Raw genomic sequence first — 6,000 nt, forward strand, 5'->3', positions numbered from 1 at the left:
AGTTGAGTTTGGTTTGAGACCCATATATAGGGTTCTTTTATTTCTATGTACGAGACTTCTTTTTTGGCTTACACAACTAAGAAGAGAAAAACTATTTTTCAGCCTCCACCTTTGTGTATATTCCCCCATTGTGCAAGCAAGAAAGCTACAAGTGAGACTCCTTCCTTCTCTCCCACAATCTTGACATGGTATCAAAGCCTTGTTCGTGGTAAGGAGCTCAAGAAAGCAAGCCAAGTTCGCGATGTTCTGGTAAGAGGACCAGTGTTGCTTTCATTTTTCTGTTTTGGGAGCAGATCTCTGCAGGTAGCACAGCCGGAAAGTGCAGGAGTGCATTGTCTCAGATTGAGACGCCCTTCGCGGTGTAGCAAGAGGGCAGTATATGCTGCGAGAGAGGCCTTTAGCCCTTGGTTTCTCTGTTTTTTTTATTTGAGGCCATTTCGGGGCCTGTTTTGGAGGCGAAAGTTTTCTGCACGCACTCAAGAAAAGGCCCTATTTTATGCTGTGCGACCACTATTCTACAGGTCGGTGAAAAGTTACTGTAGAAATTGCATCGTATGCCAGTGCACAGAGACATTGGGAGTTACAGAATCATCCTTGTTGCCTGTTGATGCAAAATCGTCACTAGGAAGTGACTGTGTGGTCAAATACCACTTTCGTCAGTTTTGCAGATTTGCCCTTGTGAGGCTGAAGCTGTGTTCTTTGCAGTGACAGAATTTTTTGCAGTGTTCTGTAATGGCATCTGATTCTCTTTCACAGATAATCATTGAAAAGCTTGACAAGAACAACTTCCAAGCATGGAAGTTCAGAATGACGAATTTCCTTATGGGAAAAGAATATTGGGAATTCGTTGCAGGAAATGAAGAAGAACCAGTTCTTCCTGATGTTCCCAATCAACAGCAAATGCAGGCATTTAAAGCATGGCATGAGAGAGCCAGGAAAGTTATGTACTGGCTGTCTATCAGCATTTCAGACTCTATGATTGTGCATATTCAAGATGCAAGTACGCAAAGGAGGCATGGGATACTTTGTCAAAAATGTATAGCACAAATACGCAAGCCAGGAAAATGCAGATCAAGCAAGAGTTGCACAATGTGCAAAGAGAAAGTATGAGCATCAATGACTACCACATGAAGGTGAAGAAGATTGCAGATGCACTTGCTTCCATTGGGTCGCCAGTGGAAGATGATGATTTAGTTTCTAGGACCTTGAATGGTCTACGAAAGGATTATGCACAATTTCGAACATCCATTTCCATCCGTGAAAGATTTCCTGATTTTGAGGAGTTGATTGCTCTTCTAATTTCTGAGGATTAGAGAAATGGTGGTGCATCTTCTTCAGGAGGAACTTCAAAAGAAGCTGTCTTCTACTCAAATGCTGGAAGAGGTAGAGGCAGAGGTAGAGCAGGCCGATCTAGAGGCCGTGGTAGAAATCAGAATATGCAGCAAACTCAAGAAAACCAGTCCTATGGAGGAGAACGTGGTAACTCTAGAGGCAGGGGGAGCCAAAGAGGTTGTGGTGGATGGCAAAGAGGCCAAAATGCAAACAGCAATGTTGAATGCTACTACTGTGGTAAAATGGGTCATATGGCTAAAGACTACTATAAAAAGCAGAATGACATCATGAATGGAAAATTGCAACAAGGGAATTATGCATCTTCTAGTAGACAGGGTGATCATAGAAATGAGCATTTGTTTATGGTGCAGCACATGACCAATTCTGTGACAAGTGCAGAAGAAAGAAACGATGTGTGGTATGTTGACTCAGGTGCATCAAACCACATGACAGGTCATGCAGAATGGATGCAGGATGCAAGGAAAATGAAAAAACCAAGATTTTTGGAGACTGGTGATGATACTGCACATCCTATTGTGTAGATTGGAAACATTCCTTTGTCTATGCAGGATGGGAAAAAGAAATACCTATCGGATGTATTTCATGTCCCAAATATCACCAAGAACCTAGTTTCTGTTGGTCAAATGGTTGAGCAGGGCTTGCAAGTCAAATTTAATTCTCATGGATGCTTTGTTGAGGATATGAAAAATAAAGGTCGCTTGATAGCAAAAGGAAAGAAGAAGGGCAGAATGTTTATGTTGGATGCAGACATGCCTGAATTGAGTGCAGCAATGTTTGCACATGGGACTGGTGTAGTTGCAGATATTGATATCTGACATAAACGCATTGGTCATGTTAATATACAGCGACTTAAATCAATGCAAGCCCAAAATATTGTTGCAGGATTGCCTAAATTCAAAGTTGCAGAAATGCATAAGGCATGTGAAGCCTGTCAATTTGGAAAACAGGCAAGGAAACCATTTCCTAGACATGTTCAAGAGAGTAAGAAGCCATTGGAATTAATCCACTCTGATATGTGGACTACTAAAGCTGCATCTCTTGGAGGCTGTCATTATTTTGTCACTTTTATTGATGACTATAGCAGAAAAGTTTGGGTGTATTTTATGAAAAAGAAAAGTGAAGTTTTTAGGCATTTCAAAACTCTTAAAGCTATGGTTGAAAAGGAAACATGCCTGCAAATAAAATGCCTAAGGTCAGATGGAGGGGGAGAGTACCTCTCAAATGAGTTTGCAAGGTTCTTGCAGGAGCATGGCATAAAGAAGCAATATTCATGTAGTCATACCCCACAACAAAATGGAATTGCAGAAAGAAAAAACAGGCATATTGGAGAGGTATCTTGTGCCATGCTCAATGAAAAAACCTGCCATATTTTTACTGGGCTGAGGCAGTTGCTACAGCAGTATAGATAATGAACAGGACTCCCACTACAGCAATACATGGCATGACTCCACAGGAGAGGTATACTGGTAGGAAACCAGATATTTCTTATTTGAAAATTTTTGGTTGCATTGCCTATGTTCATGTGCCAGATGAGTTGAGATCCAAGTTGGATCCAAAAGCTGAGAAGTGCATCTTTATTGGTTACTCTCTGCAGCAAAAAGGGTGTAGATGCTATAACCCTTCTAGTCGTAAGTTTACAGTGAGCAGAGATGTTTTTTTTTATGAGATGAGTAGCTGGTATAAACTAATAAATGTGATTGATAATGTAGATGCACAAAATGGTAATGCTGCACAGAATTCACAACAGCAGTCACAAGATATTAGTGGACCTGGAGCGTCCTCTAGCAATGGTTCACATTCTTCGCCATGGACAAGCATATTGAGATCAGGAGAATCTTCTCAAAGCAATGCAGATAGTGCTATGCAGGTATCACGAAAAGGAAAAGAGAAGGTACATTAGCCCATGTTTGATGTGAATGCAGGTCACTCTTATGTGGATGGTGAATCCAGTGGCTCAGAACAGAGCATTGATGATGAGTTGGGTATTCCTTCTATTGTTACACTTGGAGTAAGGAAGACCAGGGATGTTTTGAGAGCACCTGGGAGTGAACCTACTTTGCGAAGGTCTACCAAAGCTAGGTATCCTGTGGATAGACTGAAATATGATGGATTTACAGCCATTCACTATGCCTATATGGTCAAAGTGATACAGGAACCAGAACCCACTTCTTTTAAGCAAGCCATGGAAAAAGAAAAATGGGAGAAAGCCATGGATGAAGAAATGGATGCCTTGGAAGCAAATGCTACATAAGAATTGGTACCTTTGCCTAAAGATAAGAATGGAATTGGTTGTAAGTGGGTTTATAAGGTGAAACACAATGCAGATGGTTCTGTGAATAGATATAAGGCAAGATTAGTAGTCAAGGGGTATGCACAAACATATGGCATTGATTATGAAGAAACATTCAGTCCGGTTGCAAGGATGGCAATCGTAAGAGCAGACATTGCTATGGCTGCATCAAAGGGATGGTCTTTACATCAGATGGATGTAAAGAATGCCTTCTTGCATGGTGATTTGCAAGAAGAGGTCTATATGGAGCAGCCACCAGGTTATGTGCATGCTATTCATCCTGAGTTTGTTTGCAGGTTGAAGAAAGCCTTGTATGGCTTGAAGCAAGCACCTAGAGCATGGTCTGACAAGATAGGACAGTATCTTGTCACTATTGGCTTTCAGATTTCCAAGGCAGATTTCTCACTTTATGTGAGAAAAATAGAGAAAGGTATTATGCTGCTTGTCATTTATGTTGATGATTTGATTATCACAGGTGATAGTGATGAAGATATCCTTCATGTGAAAATGCTATTGAAGCAGAAGTTTGAGATGAAGGATTTGGGAGAGCTACGTTATTTCTTGGGCATTGAGGTGATTAGATCACCAAGTGCGATACGCCTCTTGCAGAGGCACTATGGATTGGACATGCTGTCCAAATATGGGATGACAGGCTGTAAGCCTATTTCAGTTCCTTTGGAGCAGAATGTGAAGCTGAGCGCAAATGCAGGTGAGCTTCTCGAAGATCCTACTATGTACAGACGCATAGTAGGAAGTTTGATTTATATGACTATTACCAGGCCAGATTTGAGCTATGCTGTTGGATTGGTAAGTCAGTTTATGCAGGCTCCAAGGAAGCCGCATTTGGATGCAGCTAGACGCATACTCAGGTATGTGAAGTCCACATTGCAGTATGGACTACTTTATGAGACTGGGATTCAAATACAGTTGCATGGATACACTGATGCTGATTGGGCTGGTAGTATTTCTGATAGAGGATCTACCAGTGGATATGTGTTCTCTTTTGGGAGTGCTGCAGTCACTTGGAGCAGCAAGAAACATGCTACAGTTGCCTTGTCAAGCACAGAGGCTGAGTACAGGGGTGCAGCAATATCTGCATGTGAGGTAGCTTGGTTGTATAAGCTACTTTATGATATGCATCAGTCACAGATGGGCCAGTTGTCATTTATTGTGACAACATGAGTAGTATACACTTGGCAAATAACCCAGTCTATCATGCTAGAACAAAGCATATTGAGGTGCATTATCACTATGTGCGGGAGAGGGTTTTACTAGGTCTTATTGATCTAGTTTATGTCGGCACAGAGGATCAGGTAGCTGACATATTTACGAAGGCATTGGGCGCAAAGAAGCTGCGCAAGTTCAGAGACCTGCTTGGTGTACAAGAATTGCGATTGAGCTCGAGGGGGAGTGTTGAGATATCGAGCTCCACTCGTGATATGCCAGGGTGACCGTTGTGCATTTATGTCACCGATTTGTTAGTTGCAGATGCGGTTGGTACACCGCCCATGAATAATAGCTAGATGACAGCTATCCTTATACTCTAGTTCGTGGCTAAGTTAGTATGCCACCTTAGTTAGTTGAGTTTGGTTTGAGACCCATATATAGGGTTCTTCTATTTCTATGTACGAGACTTCTTTTTTGGCTTACACAACTAAGAAGAGAAAAATTGTTTTTCAGCCTCCATGTTTGTGTGTATTCCCCCATTATGCAAGCAAGAAAGCTACAAGTGAGACTCCTTCCTTCTCTCCCACAATCTTGACATCTCAACCCTATCAAGACAAACTATAAAGCCTCAGACATTGCCAGATTATTCATCAAGGAAATATTCAAACTGCATGGGTTACCCAGAAGAATCATTAGTGATCATGACTCTCTCTTCACATCACACTTCTGGAGGGCTATCTTCGAGGCCATTTGGACTCAACTCTGTTTCAGTATAGCTTACCATCCCCCAACCGATGGTCAAATAGAACGAGTCAACCAAGTCATTGAAGATATTCTTAGGGCACACTGTTGTCACGAATCCAAAAAGTGGATTCAATATTTGCCACTAGTTGAGTTTGCCTACAAGGCTTCTTACCAACAAAGTATTCAAATGAACCCTTTCCAAGCATTTTATGGGCACGATTGTCATACTCCTTTGAGCTTCTCGGATCCAACCTTGAGGGTTGAAGCTTCAAAGCAAATGCTGTAAGACATGGATGACCAAATCAAATCAATAAGACAAGTCATCCAAGCTGCCAAGGACAGACATAAGGCTTACGCGGACTTGAAACGGCAAGACAGATCCTTCGTTGAAGGTGATATGGTCTTCATCCGCGTACGCCCTAAAAAGAGTTCATTATCCTTGGGAG

The sequence above is a fragment of the Lygodium microphyllum genome, chromosome 2 (genome assembly GCF_053477565.2).
Source record: "Lygodium microphyllum isolate KBCC chromosome 2, Lygodium_microphyllum_v1.1.10, whole genome shotgun sequence".
NCBI classification, from domain to species: domain Eukaryota; kingdom Viridiplantae; phylum Streptophyta; class Polypodiopsida; order Schizaeales; family Lygodiaceae; genus Lygodium; species Lygodium microphyllum.